This window comes from Hippocampus comes, unplaced genomic scaffold (assembly GCF_001891065.2).
Source record: "Hippocampus comes isolate QL1 unplaced genomic scaffold, H_comes_QL1_v1.1 scaffold158, whole genome shotgun sequence".
In the NCBI taxonomy this organism is placed as follows: Eukaryota; Metazoa; Chordata; class Actinopteri; order Syngnathiformes; family Syngnathidae; genus Hippocampus; species Hippocampus comes.
The window spans coordinates 2,075,780-2,091,421 of record NW_017805548.1 but is presented as its reverse complement, the minus strand read 5'-3'; the positions used below and the strand labels follow the sequence as shown (position 1 = coordinate 2,091,421).

Below are 15,642 nucleotides of genomic sequence, written 5' to 3'. Positions count from 1 at the left end.
TCTCAGTTTGTTTTTCTTCACGCTATGTTTAATCGATGTTCCTGCTGCTGTTTTTGTAAACATTTGCCTCATGCTGCCGCATATCTGATGCATGCTGAATGTTTTTGTTCAATTGGGTCCAGTTGCATGCTGACGTATGTCAAAATTTGTCAAAATTAGTCTTTTACTTCCCTGATGTTCGCATTCCTGTCATTCACGTTCCCGTCTCTTTACTGAAAAAGAACTACAGAAACAGAGTCCTCTTTTTCGGAAACATCCAAGTAAAACAGCTAGATCAGGCCGCACAAGAGAAGCCGGCATCGCTGTACCTTCTGATGTGTTCAATCTCCCCAAAAACGCAAAGGCAGTGCGTATTGTAATTTTTCCGTGCGATAGTTTGGAATCGCAAAAAGCCAAACGTGAAAGGAGCCACCTCGTGGCTTCCAAGCAGCAAATCTCAGATGCTGCATCGAGAAGAACATTACCATACCGAATAAGTACAACGCCATCTGGAGGTTGGAAAGAGTAGGGTAGCTGTTTAAGCACTTGAATAAAAGTTCCAAAAGACAAAATTGAATACGTGGGGCAAACGAGCGTAGCGTAATTTAACTCCAAGGTGAGAGAATGAGAAAATTTCCCTATACAATTCTGAAAGTGGTATATGGAAAAAACATTTGCTAAATCGATTACAGGAAAAAAGTGTACGAATGAGAATTTTTGTATATTTGAGTAGACGACAAAAACAGTACGTGCGGAGCGGCCATGCCAGGCATAGATACCAGTCAATGAGATGAGATCCTCTGACAGGTCCACTCCGGCTGCCACACCCTTCAAGACCTACAATAATTGAGGAGGAGGGAACATTGAATAAATTGCCTTGTGTTTCATCCAACCAGGCCATGCGATAAATTTCTTTCTCTAGTTTGTCAAAAGCATTGTGCAGTGGGAAGGATCGATCAGCGGATGGTAAGGTCATATGGAGGAAGTCTAAGGAGACCAAAGCCGATACTGTTGGAAGACAGAGTTCAGTGGTGGGTCATCAGCTGACTTTAGCAATAGTCAGCCTTGTGTCAGCAGGCATTAGGAGCAAATGTGGTCCAGCATGTTCAGGTTCATGACAGTCTTTCCGTGAGGCCAGCGGTGATCCCTATTGTTGGGGATTCGGGTACCCATGGAGCAGATGGGTTTTGTCCATGTGGGGGTGCCGTAGCTTGTCATCGTTTTGGGTTTTGTGGAGGAGGAGTCGGAGCTCATTGATCATAGCCTGATTGATGAACAGGTGGGTGCCGGCGGTGTGGGCATTTCCGTGTCTAATGATTCACATCACCACAAATGAAACAGCCAGCTTGGCTCCCGTGACTTCCTCGTCCACGCCCACCTTCCCGTCTCGGACCTCCCCCAGCCATGCGTCTCGGCCCTGCCTTGTAGGCAGGCCGTAATGTTGAGGTGGGTCTTGGAGCTGTGGTGGGGGTGTGATCAGCTATGGTGGAGCCTGTTGAGAGACACTGATTGACATTTTATTAGATCTCCCAAGTTTCTCTTTTTTGCATTCATTACTGGAGGCTCTCTTAGACTCTTGTATTCGTGAATTCAAAAAGTTGTTCTGTAGCTTGGATGTTTTCTCAGTCTCTTCCTTGGCTTCGATTCGGGATTGCTGCACATAATATAGGAAATGAGTTCGCCGGTTCGCGTCGTCTGAAGTGGAGAGAGTGGGAGAGTTAGTCATCATTTTCTGCACATCAGACGGACAACCCCCCAGCACTGCTTGCCTGAACAAAGCTTGATTCAATGGATGACTATTGGGGTCCTGCCCAGTTGCAGTCCCCCAAGCATCTATACAATTAACCAAATAAGTCATTGGGTGTACCTCAGATAACAATTCAAACGCCAATTGTTGTAGGGGACCGAATGGAGTCGGATAAGGGGACCTCAGTGCGTCTGATTTTCTGTCATTCAACCTAGTCAATTTGCCAGAGGCTATTCCCGCTAAAAGGTCCATAATTTCTTTGGGTAAATACTTACTCTTAAGCCAGTCTATCGCCCACAACTGTATGTCATAGTCAATTTTAGGCAAATCCAGCAACATTTGCCTCGTCAATTCAGTCTCATTACTTATAAAGGTGGTCGCATCCCAAACACTCATGCTCTCAATATCCTGTTTAATTTGCATACATTTTTCTAATTTTACCACTTGTTTATGAACCACCCTGGGCAGATCAGGGGGAAGCTTGGCACACAATGGATTCGGGTGGGGGCCAGTAAAATGGCTAGAATGTGTTATCCCCCTTTCCTCGCCTATGTTCAGATGGCCACTCGGCGCTTGTAGTGGGGTCCCAAATTTAGCGCTCCTCACCCCATACGGTGGAGGAGGCATCATCGCTGCCTTGTCTATCATAACTTTGTCGGAGTTACTTTGGTTATTCATTTTTTCTTTTTCCAATGTCGACGGCAGTGGTCAAGCCGCCCATGAAATGCAATATAGCTCAAATTGAATTTCCTTTAGCTTTTTGTTCTTTTTCTTTTTCTATTTCAAACTTTGGTCTTATTCTTACAATTTATTCTTAAAACCTTATTTTCACTTGACTTACCTCTCTGCGCAACGCATTCGTCCTTTTCTCTCTCTGCGCAATGCATTCACTTTTTTTCTACTTACCCCTTAAGGTATTTTAACCGTTTTCTTGCCTTCAGACCTTCTGTCCTGAATTTACAGTTTACCAGATTTTTATCATACTCACAGTCCAATATTCGCCCTTATGGACCGTGCGACGTCACGTAATTCTCCAGTTGTACCAATGGAGCTGTCCCTAACTTCCCCTAAAAATACAGCTGTTTACTCAAACTGCGATCTCCAGTCATCAGTCCTACGAATTGATCAGCATCCAGAATAATAGAAGATTACCTGGACCTGGCTCAGCAATTACATCCGATTTTTAATTGCCTACGAACTCAGTTTGGTCTTTGCTCGTCAGCTACTGGCCGAACCTACGACTCAACGGTTCTACCTAATTTAAACCGCCTACCGGTGACTCAATAACTGTGCCAATTCAGTTATCTACGACTCAGTGGCAAATTTTGGACGGTATATTGTTTTGAATATACCTCACACAACTCCTTAATTCATTTTTCCTGTACAGTGCTTTCTTTTTCCATAGTCATATAAACTCATTATCAATTTGGTATTTGCCACCTACGTAAAATCCAATCACTATACTTGGTTCAACACATTCAGGATCAGAGCAGTTTGATTTAATCGGTCCTTATTGGACATAAGCCGAATCTTGACACTCTGCCCGGAATAACAGGAACAGGTGTGTCTTCTTACCTGTTTAAAGTGGAGCGCTCCTTGGTTACTGCCTGAGTCTGAAAGTCCTGAAACCGGTGTTGGTCTTTTTCCAGAGAAATCCTGTTCGTGACGCCATTTTGTAGAGGAGGGGATCTGCCCAATTCCTTAAGGCCCTCCTTGGATACAGGTTCTTTTATTTCTCTATAAGGTGGAAGCAGACCCAACACCATGTCGTCTTTTCTTCAGTTCATCACAAAGCAACACGAATCGATTCGGGCTTCTGAGAGTTTCAGATCTCGTCAGCAAGCGTAGAAAAAATGCAGTCATGAGAATATATAGGGACAATATGATAATGAGAGGCGGGCAGTTATGCCTCCATGCAAATCCTGGAAACAAAGAAATGTACATGTCATCTGACCCGGTGTCGCTGGAAAAAGTTGGGAGTGGTGAGGTGAGACCAGATCCCCACTACCCACTATTGTCTTCGGTCTGATCATCGGTGTGATGGCAGGAACACAGATGCTTGAGATAACAGTTTACTCTTTTGATGTCAAACATGTCCTCTGGAGGGGGCCCTAAAAGTGGTGGGGGTCGAGGGGCACTAAAGGTGATTGTAATCACAGTGAGCAGTAAATACCTCCAACAGCATTCTACATTCTTTGGTTTCGTGTTTGAACAGAACCAACAACAGAGAGGGGCTAAATAAAATCACAGTAAGGAACAAATTCCTTACTATCTGTCTTCGGGCAGTAGGCGAGAGAGACAACCAAACTGGTTGCCAGCCAATCGCAGGATATCAGGACCATTTATAATAACATTTTAAATTTAGTATGAATAGATTCATTGGTGGCTGGCAACCGGTTCAGGCTGTCCCCCGCCTACTGCCTGAAGACAGCGGGGATAGGTTCCAGCACCCACCGCGACCCTTGTGAGGATAAAGCAGACTAGAAAATGGATGAATGGATAGATTCATTGGTAATTGGGGTGACGAAGCATTTGGTGAAGGTGGCAGTTGCCACCACTTGCAACCCTACATAACTGCCAGGGTGGGACGATTCACTTCCCACCTAATTTGATTCAAATCACAATACTTGTGTGACGATTAGATTTATATCACGGTTGATTTTTGATTATACTGCGATTTGCGAGTCATTATCAGAGTACAGTCATACCTCGGTTTTCGACCATAATCCGTTCCAGAAGGCTGTTCGAAGATCGATTTGTTCGAAAACTGCAACCATGTTTCCCATTATAATCAATGCAATAAATTTTAATCTGTTCCAAGTCTAGAAAACAACTTTTTTAAGCATTTTTTTGCTGTTTAACACCTTAAACTGTATACAGATGTAATAAGAGAGCAGGCAATACATAAAATATTGTAAAAACATGTTGTTTGTTTTATTTTTATCAATTTTAACATAAACATTAACATTGTAAAAAAAAAATACAAATAACATCTCTCTCTCTCTCTCTCTCTCTCTCTCTCTCTCTCTCTCTCTCATCGTGACAATTGTAGATTACATTATTTTACACCTTGAACTAATAAACCCGAAATTAATGGCTGTAACGATGGACTCTCTCTCTCTGCAACCCTACGCTACGGTACGAGGTAACATCCCTCCATCCATTTTCTGAACTGCTTTATTCACACAAGTCCCGTCTCGTCCATATTAAAAGTTTGCTGGGGAAGACATTCCTCGGCCTTGATGAGATTTTCAAACTCAACTTTAAACTTTTCGGCAGCTTCCTTGTCTGAACTGGCCACAAATTGAATCTTGAATCTTGGCTAAGACTGTCCCCTGCTAGCTGTTTCTCATTTATGAAAATAAGCAAAAGTTTCTCCACTTCCTTCTAATATTTGTGGCCTTTGTTTGCTAAACACACAAGATCCTTTAGCCACATCAGTGACTTTAAGATGGTCTTTCTTTTTTAGGATGCTGCTGATTGTCGATTTCGGCATGCTGAACTCCTTAGCCAACACAGACACACATACACCTGATGGATATTTCGCTATCAAATCTTTCTTAAATTCAATCGATTTGCGTACTATTTTTCTCTTTTTTTCCACCATCTTTACTAGTGCCACTTGTTTTCTTTGGTGCCATGATTAGGGGCTGATACACAATGCAGAAATAACAGTCCGATTTGCGTAGATGTCTACAGACACGATGCTTTTTGAAAAAAATCTTTATTGAACACGTCCGCTCACATTGGGCGCTCTTCTTTTTTTTTAAATCTTTATTGAACACGTCTGCTCACAATGGAACGCTACCTGAGGAAGTGTCACTTCGTCGTGTAAGGAAGGCGAGAGGAGTCGAGTGGCGCTTGCAAGTGCGCTCAATTTGGTCGAGAACCGATTTTTGGTCGTAATCCGAGGCATAAAAAAACCTCGAAATTTTTGGTCGAAAACCGATTTGGTCGAGAACAGAGACGTTCGAAAACCGAGGTTTGACTGTACTTTATTTTATTCTTGGTATTTTTCTCAAACAATACATTGTTTTCTTATCACATTTTGAAACAATTCTAAACAATACAAACCATAAATAATACACAAGTTGAATCATGTACCTCAATCAATTCATTGGCCATTTATTTCAGAAAGAGCAGGCTGCCTTGGTCAGGCACTGGCTCATTCAGATGACAACGTGACTCTGCTGAATATTTAAGCCTGCTGACTCACCACATCATACTGGCTCCTCGCTGCCATCTGCTGGAGGAAAGAAACATCAGGATAATTGATTCTGAACTTTTGACATCTATTTATTGAAGCTTGGCATGTAAAATCCCAGTAGTTGAGTGAATTGATTTTTTTCCCGCACCCTTAATTGTGAGCAGCTCCTCATTTTCTGGGCACTGATTTGTGCTGCCAATTCGGTCCCACTGTGAATTACCACATTAGAGATTGCCTTCACTCAAACCCTACTGAGCTTTGTACTCTTTTTCTAATTTGCCTCAAGTGACCAGGTACAGGGGAAGTGGGCCATAATTTACCACGCAGCACAGGTTATCTAGTAGTCACGCATCCACTACCCACCACCATCTTGCGTAAACACATGAGTGAGTCATACCTTCCACCCTCTTCTCACTTTTGTGTATTGCTGTGCACTGACTGTGACGTGCACAATTTTCTTGCAAGGTCCGAAGTGCCAGAAGCAAGCCATATAACGCGGGGCCATGGGCTCACTGCCACCCCCCTTCCCTCTTATGACCACGTCACATACTGCGCAGTCTTCCCTCTCCTGTGCCTACCCACAACAGTGATAATGTGATGTGACGCACGAGCGTGCAGTGCAGCGTGGGGTTTGTGTGGTGTGTGTGTGTGTGTGTGTGTGTGTGTGTGTGTGTGTGTGTGAGGAGGAGGAATAACTGTGTAGAGGTTTGTGTATTTGAGGACACATAGTCAAGTACATGCCAGACTGAAGCAGGGAGAGGAGGCGATCTGATGGCGCTTCCATGAATCCCCCCCCCACACACACACACATTTTTTTGACTGCGTAGCTTTAAAGGATTACTGAACTCAAAGTTACAGGTCTGGTAAGTTATGTCCTTGATAAGCACTCGTGCTTCTATGCTTTCAGCATTGCTAATATGCATGTGCCTATGGGTGTATGAATAGATAGGTGTGCATACAGAGCATTTGGAAAGTGAATGGTTTGTGGACTTTGAAATGTTGACTTGTGCAATGCTAGTCATTGAACAATAACCTGTATGGTGGAAAAGGTAAACATTTTTCTGAATGCTTTTTGCAACTGTGTTTGATCTTGGAATGTAGCCTCGTGTTAGATTTAAACCTTTGATTATAGTGTGGAAGTTTAATATTTTCAATGAATTTCTGTAAAGCCCAGGACACGTTCTTAAATGTTGATCTTAAGTGTTAAGTAGATTGGGACCTGGAAGACGAAAACGGTATGATGGACCTGTTGCTGAACAGAACTAGTGAACATGTACAGTCTATAGCAGTGGCATCAAACATACGGCCCGCAGGCCAGAACCGGCCCCCAAGGATGTTCGATCAGGCCTACAGGATCATTTAAAAGTGAAAAAATGCATGAAAGACACAGAATGAATATTTTTAATATGGTGCAATTCATGGAATATCCACTAGGGGACACACTGTTTTGATCAGAGTAGATGACAACATTATTTTGATCAGAGAAGAAGACAACAGCAGTCTCAGTCTGTCACTGAAACAGACCCAACACAGCAGACGCTGTCAAGGACACGTGAATACTTTATTCTTTACACATTTAATAGCACTCTCCTTAGTTTGTAAGGTGTAGGCAGGGATTACATTTCGATTTTATATGCACATGTGTAAATGGTTTAAAAATTCCTTTCTTTATATATCTCGTTTAATCTTATTGTGCATTACTATATTTTTTCAATACCAATTACTTGTTAAAGTTTTGTGCCTTTGTACAATCAGTGGGATCAGTTGCAACGCATATATGTGAATGATAAAAGTAAATTGCACATTTGTCTAAGGAAATTTAAGGTGCTTCATGAAATGTTTTGTCAAAGTTATGTTCATAAAATTAAATATGTTCATTTTCCGAATGTTCTTGTGCTAGACCAAAACAAAGGAAAGACATGCTATTTTGGTTATTTTTAGCAGAGTATGGTGTAATTTTAATGGTCCGGCCCACTTGACATCTACCGAGGCCGTATGTGGCTCACAATGTGAAATGAGTTTGACACCCCTGGTCTATAGTGAACTTAATGCATTCAAAATATTCATACTGGATCGACTTCATGAACTGACATACTAGTCTGTGCAAAAGTCACTGGCCACCGTTAGGTTTGCTGTTTCGTAATGCCATAATGATCATTAAAAACTAGAATGCCAATAAGTAGAGTGCAAACCTCCATCAAGGATTTACAATTATAAATATGGAAATAATTCACAGAGCTCTGCATTTGGTTTTGTTTGTTACTTGGTAGGCTACTTTCTCCTTAATCAAGGATGGGTAATAGACTGGCGTTGCTAATATGATTCTGAGGGCTTGATAGTTCCAATCATATGTTGACCCACAGGTATATAAACAAATGATGCCTTTATCCAGATAATTCCCAAATACCGGCAATAATAACTTGTTCATGAAATGTAATAGACTCTACCATGCTTCCATGTTTGGTCTAAGGTGGCATGTTCACTTCCCGTGGGCATGTCAATGCATAATGACACCAATGCATACATGTTAATAGTCAAAACATAGTTGAGGCCAAATATAGCAGCACACCACAGCATTGGCTGGAGGAGCTATCTCCTCGTCTTTGAAAAATAAAAACCTTTGATGCAATTTTGATGTCGAAAAGAAACAGCACTGGCCTATTGAATGTTATCTACCTATTACACAACCCTCGGTTATCACACGTTTAATGACAGAGCCTATTTCACGGTCAGATGGCCTCCCACTAGCTGGTAACATATTGACAGCTGAAACTGTTATCTGACCTAGTGGACCTCCCCACGGGAAATGTTTAATGTTTTGCCACTCATAAGGTCCATTGGTTGTTCAGTTACCAAACATTCCTCTACTACAAGGTTTTGTCTATTCATTTGTGTCCTGTTCCTTCATGTTTAACAATTCATATTGATCTCTCTCTGCAACCCTACGCTACGGTACGAGGTAACATCCCTCCATCCATTTTCTGAACTGCTTTATTCACACAAGTCCCGTCTCGTCCATATTAAAAGTTTGCTGGGGAAGACATTCCTCGGCCTTGATGAGATTTTCAAACTCAACTTTAAACTTTTCGGCAGCTTCCTTGTCTGAACTGGCCACAAATTGAATCTTGAATCTTGGCTAAGACTGTCCCCTGCTAGCTGTTTCTCATTTATGAAAATAAGCAAAAGTTTCTCCACTTCCTTCTAATATTTGTGGCCTTTGTTTGCTAAACACACAAGATCCTTTAGCCACATCAGTGACTTTAAGATGGTCTTTCTTTTTTAGGATGCTGCTGATTGTCGATTTCGGCATGCTGAACTCCTTAGCCAACACAGACACACATACACCTGATGGATATTTCGCTATCAAATCTTTCTTAAATTCAATCGATTTGCGTACTATTTTTCTCTTTTTTTCCACCATCTTTACTAGTGCCACTTGTTTTCTTTGGTGCCATGATTAGGGGCTGATACACAATGCAGAAATAACAGTCCGATTTGCGTAGATGTCTACAGACACGATGCTTTTTGAAAAAAATCTTTATTGAACACGTCCGCTCACATTGGGCGCTCTTCTTTTTTTTTAAATCTTTATTGAACACGTCTGCTCACAATGGAACGCTACCTGAGGAAGTGTCACTTCGTCGTGTAAGGAAGGCGAGAGGAGTCGAGTGGCGCTTGCAAGTGCGCTCAATTTGGTCGAGAACCGATTTTTGGTCGTAATCCGAGGCATAAAAAAACCTCGAAATTTTTGGTCGAAAACCGATTTGGTCGAGAACAGAGACGTTCGAAAACCGAGGTTTGACTGTACTTTATTTTATTCTTGGTATTTTTCTCAAACAATACATTGTTTTCTTATCACATTTTGAAACAATTCTAAACAATACAAACCATAAATAATACACAAGTTGAATCATGTACCTCAATCAATTCATTGGCCATTTATTTCAGAAAGAGCAGGCTGCCTTGGTCAGGCACTGGCTCATTCAGATGACAACGTGACTCTGCTGAATATTTAAGCCTGCTGACTCACCACATCATACTGGCTCCTCGCTGCCATCTGCTGGAGGAAAGAAACATCAGGATAATTGATTCTGAACTTTTGACATCTATTTATTGAAGCTTGGCATGTAAAATCCCAGTAGTTGAGTGAATTGATTTTTTTCCCGCACCCTTAATTGTGAGCAGCTCCTCATTTTCTGGGCACTGATTTGTGCTGCCAATTCGGTCCCACTGTGAATTACCACATTAGAGATTGCCTTCACTCAAACCCTACTGAGCTTTGTACTCTTTTTCTAATTTGCCTCAAGTGACCAGGTACAGGGGAAGTGGGCCATAATTTACCACGCAGCACAGGTTATCTAGTAGTCACGCATCCACTACCCACCACCATCTTGCGTAAACACATGAGTGAGTCATACCTTCCACCCTCTTCTCACTTTTGTGTATTGCTGTGCACTGACTGTGACGTGCACAATTTTCTTGCAAGGTCCGAAGTGCCAGAAGCAAGCCATATAACGCGGGGCCATGGGCTCACTGCCACCCCCCTTCCCTCTTATGACCACGTCACATACTGCGCAGTCTTCCCTCTCCTGTGCCTACCCACAACAGTGATAATGTGATGTGACGCACGAGCGTGCAGTGCAGCGTGGGGTTTGTGTGGTGTGTGTGTGTGTGTGTGTGTGTGTGTGTGTGTGTGTGTGTGTGTGTGTGTGTGTGTGTGTGTGTGTTGTGTGTGTGTGTGTGTGTGTGTGTGTGAGGAGGAGGAATAACTGTGTAGAGGTTTGTGTATTTGAGGACACATAGTCAAGTACATGCCAGACTGAAGCAGGGAGAGGAGGCGATCTGATGGCGCTTCCATGAATCCCCCCCCCACACACACACACATTTTTTTGACTGCGTAGCTTTAAAGGATTACTGAACTCAAAGTTACAGGTCTGGTAAGTTATGTCCTTGATAAGCACTCGTGCTTCTATGCTTTCAGCATTGCTAATATGCATGTGCCTATGGGTGTATGAATAGATAGGTGTGCATACAGAGCATTTGGAAAGTGAATGGTTTGTGGACTTTGAAATGTTGACTTGTGCAATGCTAGTCATTGAACAATAACCTGTATGGTGGAAAAGGTAAACATTTTTCTGAATGCTTTTTGCAACTGTGTTTGATCTTGGAATGTAGCCTCGTGTTAGATTTAAACCTTTGATTATAGTGTGGAAGTTTAATATTTTCAATGAATTTCTGTAAAGCCCAGGACACGTTCTTAAATGTTGATCTTAAGTGTTAAGTAGATTGGGACCTGGAAGACGAAAACGGTATGATGGACCTGTTGCTGAACAGAACTAGTGAACATGTACAGTCTATAGCAGTGGCATCAAACATACGGCCCGCAGGCCAGAACCGGCCCCCAAGGATGTTCGATCAGGCCTACAGGATCATTTAAAAGTGAAAAAATGCATGAAAGACACAGAATGAATATTTTTAATATGGTGCAATTCATGGAATATCCACTAGGGGACACACTGTTTTGATCAGAGTAGATGACAACATTATTTTGATCAGAGAAGAAGACAACAGCAGTCTCAGTCTGTCACTGAAACAGACCCAACACAGCAGACGCTGTCAAGGACACGTGAATACTTTATTCTTTACACATTTAATAGCACTCTCCTTAGTTTGTAAGGTGTAGGCAGGGATTACATTTCGATTTTATATGCACATGTGTAAATGGTTTAAAAATTCCTTTCTTTATATATCTCGTTTAATCTTATTGTGCATTACTATATTTTTTCAATACCAATTACTTGTTAAAGTTTTGTGCCTTTGTACAATCAGTGGGATCAGTTGCAACGCATATATGTGAATGATAAAAGTAAATTGCACATTTGTCTAAGGAAATTTAAGGTGCTTCATGAAATGTTTTGTCAAAGTTATGTTCATAAAATTAAATATGTTCATTTTCCGAATGTTCTTGTGCTAGACCAAAACAAAGGAAAGACATGCTATTTTGGTTATTTTTAGCAGAGTATGGTGTAATTTTAATGGTCCGGCCCACTTGACATCTACCGAGGCCGTATGTGGCTCACAATGTGAAATGAGTTTGACACCCCTGGTCTATAGTGAACTTAATGCATTCAAAATATTCATACTGGATCGACTTCATGAACTGACATACTAGTCTGTGCAAAAGTCACTGGCCACCGTTAGGTTTGCTGTTTCGTAATGCCATAATGATCATTAAAAACTAGAATGCCAATAAGTAGAGTGCAAACCTCCATCAAGGATTTACAATTATAAATATGGAAATAATTCACAGAGCTCTGCATTTGGTTTTGTTTGTTACTTGGTAGGCTACTTTCTCCTTAATCAAGGATGGGTAATAGACTGGCGTTGCTAATATGATTCTGAGGGCTTGATAGTTCCAATCATATGTTGACCCACAGGTATATAAACAAATGATGCCTTTATCCAGATAATTCCCAAATACCGGCAATAATAACTTGTTCATGAAATGTAATAGACTCTACCATGCTTCCATGTTTGGTCTAAGGTGGCATGTTCACTTCCCGTGGGCATGTCAATGCATAATGACACCAATGCATACATGTTAATAGTCAAAACATAGTTGAGGCCAAATATAGCAGCACACCACAGCATTGGCTGGAGGAGCTATCTCCTCGTCTTTGAAAAATAAAAACCTTTGATGCAATTTTGATGTCGAAAAGAAACAGCACTGGCCTATTGAATGTTATCTACCTATTACACAACCCTCGGTTATCACACGTTTAATGACAGAGCCTATTTCACGGTCAGATGGCCTCCCACTAGCTGGTAACATATTGACAGCTGAAACTGTTATCTGACCTAGTGGACCTCCCCACGGGAAATGTTTAATGTTTTGCCACTCATAAGGTCCATTGGTTGTTCAGTTACCAAACATTCCTCTACTACAAGGTTTTGTCTATTCATTTGTGTCCTGTTCCTTCATGTTTAACAATTCATATTGACAACTCTGACAAAGTCTCATCAAAGCAAAGCTAGCGGTGGCCTCAGACTATTGCACAGTGTTGTGTTTTGACTGAGAATAGAAGCATATCACGGCATAGAAACAAACAAAAAAAAAAAGATTAAGCATAAATCTAACCATTACACTGGATGTAGTTGTAATTAGTGGGAGCACTGCACAACAAGCCATTTCCACATGGGAGAATCTTTTTATTCTGTTTAAAAACTTCATTGGATTGTCCTTTAATGCTGAATGCTTGAGCCCATGTACCCAAGTAATTTTGACTTCATTGCCTCATTTGCAAGCTGTGTCACTACATATTGCACAGGTTTGCACACTACGGAGCCCCAGACATGACATTTGGGAGGGGGCGGGACAAACTTGTGCGCATGAACTACAAATTTGCGCGCAGTAAACTACTTATTTCTGCACACCAATTACTACTTTGTGTGCATGGAATAGATACAGCGTGCACACAATTCCTTATTGGACAAGAGGGTAAACAAATCAAGCGGACCTTCATAGACTCGTTTCTCACAGACCTAATCAGTACCTTCAAAGACCCAGAAATTATTGCATCTGACATTTTTATTTTATAGCAAGATTAAGTAGTGCTATTATGACAAAAAGTTTGCATTTCGTATACATCCACCGGGAACTATGATCTTTCCCAGAACGTTGCAGTTGCTGAACAATAAAAGCAATCCCGGCATCAATACCTCTGCCGGTAAAGCAACAGTCTGATCAAATGTCTCTCGGTGATAATGATTCCTTGCAATGCCAGTCTTTTCATGATGTCCTTGTAATTCATCCCAAGCCTAAAATAAAATTCAGTCACGCCGTCCGTGTCCATTGTGTCGCTTTCCTTCGACCTTCCAACTTTGAAAGAAAGGTGTGTTCGATTCTCTTTTCAAGTGACCTGTAAGAAGCCATGGCTGCTTCGTGCGCACGAACAACTACTTTGTGCGCACTTTCTATTTTGTGCACAAAGTGTAGTAGTCCATGTGCACAAAGTAGTAGTTTGTGCCCACAAAATAGTTCCTCATCCGTACGTAATCGTTACACCATGTGCACAAATTAGTTTTTCAAGTTTTTGCTGTGTCATGCCTGGGTGTCCGTAGAAAATAACTGGAGTCACCGTGTAGCTTGAGTAAAACCGCCAATATTGTCTCTTAAATACAGCTTTTTTAGTTGTTTAGTTGGGTCGTTCCAATTTGGTCATACAGAGATTGAGAAATCATACAGAAAAAGAGAAATCTCCTCAATTTCGTACATATGGATTAGGTTGTCATTAATGAGAATCTCAAGCACCGCTCAAAGAAACTTGCTTCACTGCTGCCACAGTCAAGGTGAAACACTGCAGGGCTGAGTAGAAGGTCTTGTATTTGGGGTCATTTTTGCTCGGTTACAGCAGTAATGCCCCTCTGCTGCTCAGACTGTGTGCTGAGTTCTGACCATGTATGGCCACTCGATGTGCTCTGGATCTTTTGTTCACATGAGAGCAACTATTCCTTTAGGTAGCAACACACCATCGTTGAGCTCTCTCTCATAGTTGAAAGAAATATCTATTCATTTCTGTGCATCCAGGTGGGGTTTTTTTTGTTAAGAATGATGGTGCAAAAGTTAAAGAACATGCGAGATGGTTATGTAATAGCAAGAACCGCACTATCGTTCCCACGAGACAACTTTGTGATTGGAGTGGCAAACAGCCAGTCTGATCGTTCCCTGACCTTGTGGATTTATTTATCCATGAGCTCCACATGTCTTGTGTTCTTTGTCACTCAAGATATTTGTAATATTTTCACACTCCGAAGACCAGATTTGAATGGAATGACACTGTCAATTAATTATTTCCCCGTATTTCTGTAATCACCATGTTGATCCACAATCGTTTCTCTGGAGTCCTTCACTTCATTCAAGCACACCCTGTCACAAAGCTGTCATTGGTCGTTTCCCAGTACACGAAACACTGAGTGTTTTTTTGTCACGTTGGAACAAGCCAAAATAGACATGCCCTCAGCTGTGGGTAGAATGTTCATCGCGCTCACATATACACACTCACACACGTTTTTGAGAGTGACTCAGAATGCTGTTATTTCTATGGCAACCACTTTTGCTGTGGATGTGATTCTACAAAAGACTGTGTTGCTTGGTCCACTGCCTCTTTTACTCCTGGCTGCGTCTCTGCTGACTGCAGAGGTGCTGCTGTAATGTGTGACGCAGTGATGTGATTGCCAAATCCTGTGAGGAAGGAAAGGTGAGCCTTCTGTTCCCTGACTGGTCTTTTGGGGAAACAAGTGTTCTAGATCTGTACATATCTGTTGAATATTGAAATGATACAGACACACAATCTGAAGTTACTTTGTCTTGAGTTTATTTCATGTAAATGTATATATTTTGCAATTTCATTTTTTAAAAATGACGATTTTTAAATTGTTACTACTGTTGCTGGAATTATTCTACTGATATCACTGAAATCATCTTTAAAAGATTTGTCTCATTATCGTGGTGTCATGTAAATCAAGGAATCAGCATTGAGTCGAACCTGAAATTATCCCTCACAATAGATTTGACTAATTTCTCCTGGTAGTTGAAGCGCTCGTGGAAACTAAACAGAATAATTTTGCATCTTTGTTGGTCACAAGTGTATAGGTGTGTGTGTGTGTGTGTGTGTGTGTGTGTGTGTGTGTGTGTGTGTGTGTGTGTGTG

At 41.5% G+C, this 15,642-nt stretch overlaps 1 protein-coding gene across 3 annotated transcripts in view; it reads left to right on the top strand.

Moving 5' to 3' along the window:
* mtus1b (microtubule associated tumor suppressor 1b) overlaps positions 1-15,642 on the top strand; it is a 100,486-nt gene that overhangs the window by 12,353 nt on the left and 72,491 nt on the right. The window contains exon 1 of one of the 3 annotated variants that reach the window (XM_019879667.1): positions 6,629-6,796. The exons of the other annotated variants lie outside the window; for them this stretch is intronic. The gene's annotated coding sequence lies outside the window, so the exon portion shown is untranslated. Of the gene's footprint in view, positions 1-6,628; positions 6,797-15,642 lie in introns of those variants that run through there. 3 annotated transcript variants of the gene reach the window in all.